General features: G+C 48.2%; 1 non-coding gene across 1 annotated transcript; it reads left to right on the top strand.

The window, feature by feature from the left end:
- The first annotated feature begins 6,456 nt into the window (after window positions 1–6,456).
- LOC112439457 (small nucleolar RNA SNORA24) lies at window positions 6,457–6,591 on the top strand. The gene has a single exon (XR_003027734.1). It is a non-coding gene; the product is annotated as a small nucleolar RNA SNORA24 (small nucleolar RNA).
- The last annotated feature ends 6,568 nt before the right edge of the window (window positions 6,592–13,159 follow it).

Raw genomic sequence — 13,159 nt, 5'->3', positions numbered from 1 at the left:
GAGGCAACATGCATTCTCCTTGGCTTACGAGATGACAGGATTAAGAGATTAAAGTAAAGACAGGCATAGGAAATCACAAGGGTATTGATTGGGGAAGTGATAAGTGTCCATGAAATCTTCACAGTTTATGTTTAGAGACTGCAGTAAAGACAGGCATAAGAAATTATAAAAGTATTAATTTGGGGAACTAATAAATGTCCATGAAATCTTCACAATCCACGTTCTTCTGCCATGGCTTCAGCCAGTCCCTCTGGGGTCCCTGACTTCCCGCAACAGAAGAGTATATATCATATGCTTTAAAAGGTAAAGAATAAGAACATCCTTCGGCAACTAATAAAAGTGGTTACCTGGTATATCAATTAAAATCAGAGAAGTAGAAGCACTGTGAGTGATTAGAATGAGGAATTAATGGAAGGGGCTAGACCTTATCGATTTGTGGGAGTTGGTAGAAAGTCTACACAGGCTGTTCCTTCTGTGTCTGGTGTTGAGCCCAACGTCAGTCACTACAGGTCAGTTAGACCAGCATTCAGGAATAAAAGCTGGATGTGGATAAGAATAATGACACACTGGGACCAAGGAGGATAAAAAGAGCCACCCATGAGGACCAACTGGGAGCCATATCTGTCTCTCATCACTTCTAAGTTCAGTGCCATGAATGGGTGAGCAGCAGCAGAACCCAACACCTTTCATCCAGAGCTACACACACACTTAGGCCAGGATTCAGAGAAGCCAAAGGAGGAGATCTGGTGGGGGCTGTAGGAGATGCACTTCTGGGTTGGCACCCTTTGCCAACAAGTCTAGTGACACAATGAATAAGCTGCCCCAGTGCTTGGCATGCTGCATGACCTTCAGAGTATAAAAAATATTGGCCAGGCACAGTGGCTCACGCCTGTAATCCCAGCACTTTGGGAGGCCGAGGCAGGCAGATCACGAGGTCAGGAGATCGAGACCATCCTGGCTAACATGGTGAAACCCCGTCTCTACTAAAAATACAAAAAATTAGCCAGGTGTGGTGGCACGCACCTGTAGTCCAAGCTACTTGGGAGGCTGAGGCAGGGGAATCACTTGAACCCAGGAGGCAGAGATTGCCGTGAGCCAAGATCATGCCACTGCACTCCAGCCTGGGCGACAGAGAAAGACTCCATCTCAAAACAACAACAACAACAACAACAACAACAACAAATTGGCCAGGCACGGTGGCTCATGCCTGTAATCCCAGCACTTTGGGAGGCTAAGGCAGGTGGATCACCTGAGGTCAGGAGTTCAAGACCAGCCTGGCCAACATGGCGAAACCCCGTCTCTATTAAAAAATACAAAAAATTGCCAGGTGCGGCGGCTCACGCCTGTAATCCCAACACTTTGGGAGGCTGAGGCGGGCAGATCACGAAGTCAGGAGATAGAGACCATCCTGGCTAACACGGTGAAACCCTGTCTCTACTAAAAATACAAAAAATTAGCCGGGCGTGGTGGCAGGCACCTGTAATCCCAGCTACTCCGGAGGCTGAGGCAGGAGAATGGCGTGAACCTGGGAGGCAGAGCTTGCAGTAAGCCGAGATCGCGCCATTGCACTCCAGCCTGGGCGACAGAGCAAGACTCGGTCTCAAAAAAAATAAATAAATAAAAATAAAAATACAAAAAATTAGCCAGGTGTGGTGGCAGGCATCTGTAATCCCAGCTACTTGGGAGGCTGAGACAGGAGAATTGCCTGAACCCAGGAGGTGGGTTGCAGTGAGCTGAGATTGTGCCAGTGCACTCCAGCCTGGGCCACAGAGTAAGACTCTGTCTCAAGATTAAAAAAAAAAGAAAAAAAAATTACTGCTGGATGGGCGCGGTGGCTCACACCTGTAATCCCAGCACTTTGGGAGGCCAAGGCAGGCAGATCACTCGCGATCAGGAGTTCAAGACCAGCCTGGCCAACATGACGAAACCCCATCTCTACTAAAAACACAAAAATTAGCCAGACGTGGTGGTAGGCTCCTGTAATCCCAGCTACTTGGTAGGCTGAGATAGGAGAATCGCTTGAAACCAGGAAGTGGAGGTTGCAGTGAGCCGAGATTGCACCACTACACTTCAGCGTGGGTGACAGAGAGAGACTCTGTCTCAAAAAAAAAAAAAAACAAAAAAAAATCACTGCTGTTAGAGAAGAGAATTCTGGTAAATGGTAAATGTAGCTTAATTGACACAGCACAAAACCACTACACTATTCCTGATGATGGGACAGGAAAGGGAACTGGGTTTTTCTGTGGACATCAGTTTATATATGTTTAAGTTGTAACCATGATATTTCATTAACTATCAAATGTTTCAATTTTTTTTAAAAAATCCATAATGTGATCAATGAGATGCAGGCAATAAAACAGTGTTACAGAACAGTGATGGAGGTGGAAGTGAGGAGAGGTGACTTAGACATAGGTGGTCAGAAAGTCCTGTCTGAGGAGGTGCCTTTTTTCTGGAGACAGAATCTTACTATGGTCCCCGGACTGGAGTGCAGTGCTATTCACAGGCACAATTACAGTGCACTGCTGCCTCAAACTCCTGGCCTGTAGCTCTCCGTCCTCCTGTCTCAGCCTCCAAGTAGCTGGGACAACAGGCATGTGTCATTGCACCCCACTGGAGGTAACATTTGAGCAGAGACCTGCTGACATGGAGCCAGCCTTTTGAGAATACCTGAGCAGAAAATGTTACAGGTGGAAGGAATAGCAAGGGTAGAAGCTTTGTGCAGAAAAAGGTGTCCTGCTCAAGGAACAAGGAAGCCAGCGTGGTTGGAGCAGAGTGAGCGAAGGAGAGAGTAGAAACAGTTGAGGTGGGAGCAATGTGCAAACCTAGGTCATATTGGGTCTCACAGGTCATAGCAAGGCCTTGCAAATTTATAGCATGTGTGATGAGAAACCCTGTGGAACATTTTAAGCCAGGGGGTGGGGAGTATGTGTGTTTATGTGTGTGTGTGTGTGTGTGTGTGTGTGTGTGTGTGTGTGTGTGATGTGTCTTCCTTCACAGGTTGTTTGTACAGCAGAGCCTTTTCTGGCCACCGCCCTTTTCTCCTCTTTTTCCACAGTGAACCCATGACTCTCTGGCTGTTTATTTATCATCGAAACTGGGGGGTCTTTCAGGGCCAGGACCTGCTCTGGTCTACTTTGATGTCCCCAGCACCCTACTGGGCATTGACAAATGTTAACACATAGTTGAGCAATTTAAAGCAGACAAAAATATTGAATTATTCTGACATAGCTTTGCATGATTTATAAAGTTCTCTGGATTTTGCTACCTTATTACTTTGTATGTATTTATTTATTTATTTATTTTTGGGACAGAGGCTTACTCTGTCACCCAGGTTGGAGTGCAGTACTGTGATCATAGCTCATCGCAGCCTCAACCTCCTGGGCTCAAGTAATCCTCCCGTCTAAGCCTCCCGAGTACCTGGAACCACAGGTGCACCACTGTGCCTGGTTAATTTTTTTTTGTTTTTTTGGTAGAGATAGGGTCTCACTGTGTGACCCAGCCTGGACTCAAACTCCTGCCTTCAAGCGATTCTCCTGCCTTAACTTCCCAAGTAGCTGGGACTACTGGCACGTGCCACCACACTGAGCTAATTTTTAAATACTTGTAGAGATAGGGTCTCACTATGTTGCCCAGGCCGGTCTCTAACCCTTGGGCTCAAGTGATCCTCCCACCTTGGCCTCCCAAATTGCTGGGATTACAGGTGTGAGCCACTGTGTCTAGCCAGGTTTTGCTGCTTTAAAGTGGACAATTTTATCCAAGGTTTCCTTCTTGGCAGTTTTTATTAATCCAGAAGTCACCAGCTGGCTGTCCCAACATGCCACACTATAGTCTTTCATCCTTGGTAACTTCTGGTCCCCAGCACCCAGTCTGAGCTCCTGTGTCAGTGCAATTCACTTGAGCTCTCTGGGCCCCAGTATCCTCACTTCCCATAGTGGTGATATGGTCAGGCTCAGTGGCTCACTCCCAGCACTTTGGGAGGCCAAGGCGGGCGGATCACTTGAGGTCAGAAGTTCGAGATCAGCCTGGCCAACATGGTGAATACAGTCTCTACTAAAAATACAAAAAATAAGGCCAGGCATGGTGGCTCACACCTGTAATCCGAGCACTTTGGGAGGCCAAGGTGGGTGGATCACAAGGTCAGGAGTTCGAGACCAGCCAGGCCATCATGGCGAAACCCTGTCTCTACTAAAAATAGAAAAGTTAGCCAGGTGTGATGGTGCACACCTGTAGTCCCAGCTACTCGGGAGGCTGAGCCAGGAGAATCAATTGAACCCGGGAGGCAGAGGTTGCAGTGAGCCGAGATTGGGCCACTGCACCCCAGCCTGGACAACAAAGTGAGACTCCGTCTAAAAAAAAAAAAAAACCCAAAAATTAGCCAGGTATGATGGCACAGGCCTGTAATCCCAGCTACTCAGAAGGCTGAGGCACAAGAATCACTTGAACCTGGGAGGCAGAGGTTGCAGTGAGCCGTGATCACACCACTACACCCGGCCTGGGCAACAGAGCAAGACTGTGTCTCAAAAATAAAAAAATAAAATAAAATAAAATAATAAAATGGGCCAGGTGTGATGGCTTACTCCTGTAATTCCAGCACTTTGGGAGGCCAAGGTGGGCAGATTACCTGAGGTCAGGAGTTTGAGACAAGCCTGGCCAACATGGCGAAACCCCGTCTCTACTAAAAATACAAAAGTTAGCCTGGCATGATGCACGCCTGTAGTCCCAGCTACTCGGGAGGCTGAGGCATAAGAATCAATTGAACCCGGGAGGTGGAGGTTGCAGTGAGCTGAGATTGTGCACTCCAGCCTGGGCAACAAAGTGAGACTCCGTCTAAAAAAAAAAAAAAACACCAAAAATTAGCCAGGTGTGATGGCACAGGACTGTAATCCCAGCTACTTGGAAGGCTGAAGCATGAGAATCACTTGAACTCATGAGGTGGAGGTTGCAGTGAGCCCAGATCATGCCACTGCACCCAGCCTGGGCAACATAGCAAGGCTCTGTCTCAAAAATAAAATAATAAAATAATAAAATGGGGCAGGTGCAATGGCTCACGCCTGTAATCCCAGCACTTTGGAGGGCCAAGGTGGGCAGATCACCTGAGGTCAGGAGTTCAAGACCAGCCTGGCCAACATGGCAAAATCCCATCTCTACTAAAAATACAAAAAAAAAAAAAAAAAATTAGCCAGGTGTGGCACCCGCCTGTAGTCCCAGCTACTTGGGAGGCTGAGGCAGACTAATCACTTGAACCTGAGAGGCAGAGGTTGCACTGAGCCAAGGTCACACCACTGCACTCCAGCCTGGGTGACAGAGCGAGATTCCTTCTTAAAAAAATATAAATAAATAAATAAATAAATAAATAATAAAATGGTGATGATAAACCCTACCTCTGAGTTCTTGTGAGAATCAGATGTGAAAATGATTTATAAAGCACTCCTTCAGCCAGACACAGTGGCACATACCTGTAGTCCCAGCTACTCCAGAGGCTGAGGCAGGAGGATCACTTGAGCCCAGGAGTTTGAGTCCATCCTGGGCAACATAGCAAGACTCCATCTCTTAAAAAAACAACTTAAAAACAAATAAATAAAGTGCTCCTTTACATTACAAGAGAATGACTGACATTACATGTCAGTTGCCAGGTGAGATAAATCTCATGTGGTAGCTTGAGGCACTTTTCTATTAGATGCTATAAAGGAAATAAAGGTTTGTCCATTCATTTATTCAAAAGTAATCAATTTTTAGCTTCCAGAGTATGACCACAGGGACACAGAGATGAACCAGTGCACCAGGAGCTCCCAGTTCTATGTATGTGGCTGGGGGAACACCCACAGGAAGACAACCGCACATCACACTAGCACGTAATCTCCCATCCTTCCTCTTCCTTGTGCCACACTAGCCACAGCTGCTTTTTAGAGCCTTCCTGCACACAGGCTGCATTGCACCCCTCTGCCCACAGTGACTCTTTTGGAAGAGGGCACTTGACCACATCCAGGGCACTCAGAGCCAATAACACTCAATGGATCTGTTTTAGGATGGAAGGAGCATGAAGAAAGATTAAAGCATGTCTAGAATTGTTGGGGACTTCCTGTCACCTTGAGAGAACCTGAGAACCTGAGAACCTGAGAGTGAAGCTGTCTTTGGCCGTGCCTGCTGCTATAACAAAATACCTTAGACAGGGTCATTTATAAACAATAGAAATTTATTACTCAGAGTTCTGGTGCCTGAGAAGTCCAAGATCAAAGCACTGGAAGATTCAGTGTCTGGTGAGGGCTTGCTCTTTGCTTCCAAAATGGTGCATTCTGTCTGAGTCTTCCCATGGCAGAGGGAGTGGGAGGGATGATCAGGTTCCCTCAAGCCCTTTTGTAAGGCCACCGGTCTCTTTCATGAGGGTAGAGCCCTAATCACCTCCCAAAGGGCACACCCCTTAATACCATCATTTTGATGGTTAAGTTCCAACATAGTCTCCATGTGTCTTTGGAACCTGTCAGCTGTGGCAGTTGCCCTTCCTAGCCATGGAAGAGTAAGTATATTCTTGTTTATTGGCAAAGCTGTCACCATTTCATTGGTATCAGATTCTGACTTGCACAAGTAACATTCTTCACCATTAAAAACCTGGAGGCTGCTGGGTTATTGGGCAAACTTTTCCAAACTATTGTTCAAATGTTTCTAGAAAAAAAAAAAAAAGTTTCCAACATAGGAATTTTGAGAGGGGGCACCAACATTCAGTCGATAGCAGAAGCCAAGTCAAAATAAGAGGAAAACAGGCCGGGTGCAGTAGCTCATGCCTGTAATCCCAGCACTTTGGGAGGCCGAGGCAGGTGGATCACCTGAGGTCAGGAGTTCGAGACCAGCCTGACCAACATGGAGAAACCCCGTCTCTACTAAAAATACAAAATTAGCCAGGCATCGGGGTGCATGCCTGTAATCCCAGCTATTCAGGAGGCTGAGGCAGGAGAATCGTTTGAACCTGGGAGGCAGAAGTTGCAGTGAGCCGAGATCATGCCATTGCACTCCAACCTGGGTGACAAGAGCGAAACTCCATCTCAAAAAAAAAAGTGGGGGGGGGAGGGGGCGATGAGACCCTATCTCAAAATAGAGGAAAATGAGGAAATGAAGAGGGACTTGTCTAAGTGATGCAATTTTGGGCACCTGTATTTAGCCATGCCAGAAGCCATCTGCTCCCCTCCCTGTCCCTCTTGGTCCCCAACTCCACTTTTAGGCCTTTACCACTTGCTTGATGGAAAGTCACAGCCGCACCCAGGGGCTGCCTCAGAGTGGACTCAGAGGCTTTGGTTTCCCCAGTGACTGCCCAGATGAGCCAGGTAATATAACCCAGAAATGTGGGGAGTGAACTTTCCTATGAGTAAACTCTGACCAGCAAGACAGGATTCAGAAAGGAACTGAGGGGTAAAATCTCTACTTTACCTCTTCTCAGTAGACTGTTGAGCATGACCTCCCTGGAGATGTCGCATGGGACTAGGTTATCAGAATTTGCAAATACAAATACTTATGTTAAAACATTATTTGCGTTCATCTGAAATTCAAATTTAATCAGGCATCCTTTTTTTGATCTGGCAGCCCAAACCCAACAACCATGTTTGCTGAGACTCTGTGGCCAGTTTGGTGACACGCGACCTTGTCTTTGCTTTTCCTCCTGCACTCTGTTCTTTACTCCTCTCTTTCCTTTACTCTTGCTGCCCTGGGATTGAATCCCATAAGATTATAGCACGTTAAGCTTGTTCTCTGGCTCTTTTTCTAGAGGGCAAACAAAGAAAGGCAAGCCAAATCAAGTAGGATTTCTGTCACTTGCATCTGAAGAATCCTTAAAACAAAAATGTAGCCTCAGTTCCCCCTCCTGTGGGATAAGGATGACTATTTCTGCCCCATTGACAGCCTTGGATGGATGGTGCTATTGTTTGGATATTTGTTCCCTTCAAATCTCATGTTGAAATGTAATCTGCAGTGTTGGAGGTGGGGCCTGATTGGGGTGTTTGGGTCATGGAGGTGGATCCTTCATGAATGGTTTGGTGCCCTCCTTGTAATGAATGAGTTATCGCTCCAAGTTCACACGAGATCTGGTTGTTTAAAAGAATGTGGCACCTCCCCGCTTCCTCTCTCTTGGTCTCAATCTCACCATGTGACATTCCTGCTCCCCCCTGGCCTTCTGCCCCAATTGGGAGCATCCCGAGGCCCTCAGCAGAAGCAGATGCTGGCACCATGCTTCCTGTACAGCCTGCAGAACCGTGAGCCAATTACCCAGACTCAGGTATTCCTTTATAGTGATGCAAATGGACTGACACAGATGGGAAGATCAAATGGCCTGAGGAAGGACAGGCGGTAACACCAGGACCAATGGGCCACTCTAGTGGGCTTGAGCCCCAGCGCTGCCCCCTGCCACACTGAGCTCATGAGGCTGCTAGGAAATGGGGCTGCTTGCCCTGCTGTGGCTGTGGGTTCCTTCTGTGTTCTCTCAGTGGGATGATGTCTCCCCTGGCTCCGCTTCACCAGACCACAGCACCTGCCTGCTTCAGACCTTGCCAGTCAGATTAACAAGCACCAGGGAGACCAAGAGGACTGGGGCACTGCCTTTACCCTGCCACTCTTTCTACAGTGTGGACTGCAGCCCTCCATGCTGACAGGGTTGTGGGAGGCTCGGCCTGTCTTTGCCTAACGAACGGTTGCCTCTCCCTGAGTGCGCCTGCAATTCCCTTTGCCTAGAATGACCCTAACATGGCCTTCAAGGCCCTGCACTATCTGGCCTTTATCCATCTTTCATTTATTTATTCAGTCAACAAACACACCTTGGGCAGACTGTGTGGCAGGCACTGTTCTAGGCACTGTCTACCAAGAGACAGCAGTGAACAAAACACAGACAGAAATCCCTGCCTTCATGGGACTTACAGCCTAGTGGCAGAGACAGAAAATAAAGCATGTACGTAAGAGAAATACATAGCATATTAGGCAATAAGAAGTGTGATGGGGAAAAATAAGGCAGGAATGACAGGTGGGGACACACCCTGGCCCCATCTAACCTCATTCTCTCCCCAGTCAACCCATTCCCACCATGCTGGCCTTCTTCCTGTCTCAAGAGCACCAAGCTCCTTCCCACCTTGGGGCCTTTGTGCCTCTAGTTCCTCTGTCTAGGAAAGTCTCCTCCTTCCCCTTCCCTAATGCAAAGATTGTTGCATGGCTGGATTCTTCTTACCATTGGGGTCTCAGCTCAAGTGACACTCCAGGGAGGCCCTGCTGGATCATCTGGTCCAGTGCCTTTTCCCAGTTATTCTTTATCCCATTACCTTGTTACACTGGTATGTTTTCTCCATGTCACCATTCTGAGAACTGCTCCTCTGTTCTTTATGTGTTTACATGCTCAGTGTTTCTGCCCCTAGAATTTCAGCACCATGAGAGCGGAGGACTTTGTCTGTCTGGTTTGCTGCTGCCCCTCCAATGCCTGGAACATAGTAGGTGCTCAGTGAGTAGTTACTGAGTTACTGACACAGTTATTGCTCTTTTGTCCTCCCCCCACCCCCACCCCAAGTTCATTTTCTTTCACCTAAAGAACTCCTACTTTTCCTTTAAGACTAGTCTAGCAAGAGACCGGGCGCGGTGGCTCATGCCTGTATTTCCAGCACTTTGGGAGGCCGGGGTGGGCAGATCATAACATGGTAAAACCCCTTTTTACAAAAAATACAAAAGTTAGCCAGGCGTGGTGGCACACACCTGTAATTCCAGCTGCTCAGGAGGCTGAGGTGGGAGGATGGCTTGAGCCTGGGAGGCAGAGGTAGCAGTGAGTCAAGAACACGCCACTTCTCCACTCCAGCGTAGGCAATAGAGCCAGACCTTGCCTCAAAAACAAAAACAAACAAACAAACAAAAAGACTATCTAGCAGAGAGACACCAGTAAAGACTACAATACTGTATTAATTAAGGTAACCCTAGCTGCTATAACAAATAGGCCTTCAAAGGAATTACGTCTCAGACATAATTGAAGCAGGTGGCTTTCCTCTATACATTGATCCTGGGCACTGGGCTCTGTCCACCTTGTGGCAGCACCATTCCTAAGAATCTTGTCATTGCCCAAATACAGCTGGTAGCAGGACATTGACAGTGTATAGACAACACACCCGCTTCTTAAAGGCCTTGGTGTGGAAGTGACACATGTGGGTTCTGCTCACATTCCTTTGGCAAGAGGCAGTAGTATGACCACACCTAGATGTAAGAGGCAGTGGGAAATGAGGTGCCAGCTGGACAGCTGCTTTCCAGCAACATCCACATGCTGTAGAAGAGGGAGAATAAACTGTGCTTGAGAAACTGTATTTCAGGGCCAGTTGCGGTGGCTCACGCCTGTAATCCCTGAACTTTGGGAGGCCCAGGTGGGCGGATCACTTGAGGTCAGGAGTTGGAGACCAGCCTGGTCAATGTGGTGAAACCCCATCTCTACTAAAAATAGAAAAAATTAGCCATGCGTGGTGGCAGGCACCTGTAATCCCAGCTACTCAGGAGGCTGAGGCCAGGAGAATCACTTGAACCCGGGAGGTGGAGGTTGCAGTGAGCAGAGATCACGCCACTGCCCTCCAGCCTGAGTGACAGAGCAAGACTCCATCTCAAAAAAAAAAAAAAAAGAAATTGTATTTCTGCCTCTGCCACAAATACAGCGTCTCTGCTACAAATAGTGTGGTAAAGGAAGCAAAGGAGCTAGGGTGACCCAGTAGAGGCACTTAATATAGCCAGAAAGTTAGAGTAGTCAAGCAGGGCTTTCCTGAGGAGACAGTGCTGAGGTGGCTCATGAAGGGTAAGAATCTGTTGGGCAAAGGAAGAGGAAGATTGTTGCCAGCAAAGGGACCACCATGTGCAGAGGTTTGGTGAAAAGAGAGCATGTCATAAATCGTCCCAGAAAGTGCTGATATATTTATTGCCAAAGGGACAGAGTTAGAGTGAAGGAAGCAGGAACAGCAAAGAAACCCAAGCAGAAAGATCAGGTCATGCCAGGTGGTGAAAGCCTGGACTCGAATGTTTAAGAGGGACTTTTCCTGTTTTCCTGGTATTGACAATGGAGATCCAAAATTTATGACAAATAGTGCTGTGGACCTCACGCTTAAGGATGATTCAAAGACTCTGTTGAGATTGGGGCAAGAACATGCCCCAGGTAGGTACAAAGAGGTGGCAGAACCGGCCCTACTACAATCACTCATCCCTCCCCACCCCCAATATGAGCACAAGTGTGAGAAGAAGTGACAGAGGTAATCCATGCTAGTCACTGCCCACTGGGGAATGCTGGGGTTTTCTTTCCTTCCTCACTATTGCCAAAGTGAGGGGATTCTAGAAAACTTATTCTGAAAGCCTCGGAGGCAGTGCTAAGCAGGGAAGATGAGCATCTCATTTCCCAGTGGAACCTCCAATGAGGCAGCAGATGGGTCGATCCTGCCCTCTGCCTCCCTGGAGAGGGAAGGAAGAGTGAGGTAGCCAGAGGGAGGTGGGGGGGTACTAGGAGGGATGGAGGGGGGGGCGCGGGGGGGGGTGTGGCAGGCGGGAGGAGACTGCAGGGGAGCTGCCTGCAAAGCCTCAAGCTTCGGGGAAGAGAACAAGGAGGACTTTCCCAGAGTGTAGCCCTGGGCTTGAGCCATTGTATCAGTTATCTATTGCTGCAACACAAAACACCTCAAAACTTAGTACCTTAAAGCAATAGTCATTTATTATGTTGTGATTTCTGTGGGCTAGGGGTTCCGACAGGGCACGGTGTGAATGACTTATCTCTACTACATCATGCTTGGGGCCTCAGCTGAAAATCTCAAGGGCTGGGGCCTAGAGCCATCTGAAGCCTTGTCTGGGGCTGGAGGGCCTGCTTCCAAGGTGGTTCGCTGGAGTGGCTGGCAAACTGGTGCTGACAACTGGGCTTCTCTCCACAGGGTTGCTTGAGTGTCCTCAAGGCAGGGCAGCTGACTTGACCCCGAGAGAACAAGCCAAAGGCCCAAGGTAGCACCGCAGGGTCTCATATGACCAAGCCTCAGAAGTCATGCACTGTCCCTCTGACAGAATGCTGCCTGTCACCCAGGCCAGCTTTGATTCAGTGTGAGAGGAGACTACAAATGGACATGAACACCAGTGGGTATGCACCACTGGGGCCAACCCAGAGGCCAAAGATCACATGCATCTTGCTGGCTTCTCACCCAGAAGGACTGGCCTGGGAATGGGGAGCCCTGGAGAGGAGCTGAGGGGGCAAGAAGACATCAAACCCGAGGCAGATCTCTCTCCTTATGGCCCTGAGCTGGGGGGAAGGCCCCGCAGTGTTCTGTGGATAACGTGCAGGTGCCCTATGTGAGACTCTGGGCACACAGAGGGCGCTGATGGCCAGTGAGCATAGCCAGAGAAGCAGAAGTGACCCCATATCATCTATGAAGAAGACCTCTGGCCAGGCATGGTGGCTCAGACCCGTAATCCCAGCATTTTGGGAGGCCAAGCTGGGCAGATGGCTTGAGCCCAGGAGTTTGAAACCAGCCTGGGCAACATGGTGAAACCTCATCCCTACAAGAAGTACAAAAATTAGCTGGATGTGGTGGCATGTGCCTGTGGTCCCAGCTACTCAGTAGACTGAGGCAGAAGGATCACTTGATCCCAGGAGATTGAGGGTGCAGTAAGCTGTGATCATGCCACTCTACTCCAGCCTGGGTGACAGAGCAAGACTTTGTCTAACAAAATAAAAATAAAAAATTAGCTGACCATGCTGCCACGTGCCTGTGATCCCAGCTACTCAGGAGGCTATGGTGAGAGGATTGCTTGAGCCCAGGAGTTTGAGGCTACAGTGAGCTATGATTGCACCACTGCACTTCAGTCTGGGCAAGAGTGAGACCTTGTCTAAAAAAAAAAACAAACAAACAAAAACACTCCTTTCCCAACTACTGTCACCTTTGTCATAAATCAGATGACAATATATTATGTGTCTATTTCTAGACTCTGTCCTGTCCTATTGATCTGTTTGCCTGTCCTTATGCCAATACCACACTGTACTATATTTACATAATATGTGTATTATATTTACACAACGGGTCCTAATATCTGGTGGTGTAAGCCCTCCAACTTTTTCTTCCTCTGACAGATTGCCTTGGCAATCTGAGGTCATCTCCAGCCCTGACTGGGGAGGGATCCACTTTGAAGCTCAGCAGTTCAT

This window comes from Pan paniscus, chromosome 2 (genome assembly GCF_029289425.2).
Source record: "Pan paniscus chromosome 2, NHGRI_mPanPan1-v2.0_pri, whole genome shotgun sequence".
NCBI classification, from domain to species: Eukaryota; Metazoa; Chordata; class Mammalia; order Primates; family Hominidae; genus Pan; species Pan paniscus.
The sequence above is the reverse complement of the archived record's forward strand: the minus strand, read 5'-3'. Positions and strand labels throughout refer to the sequence as shown.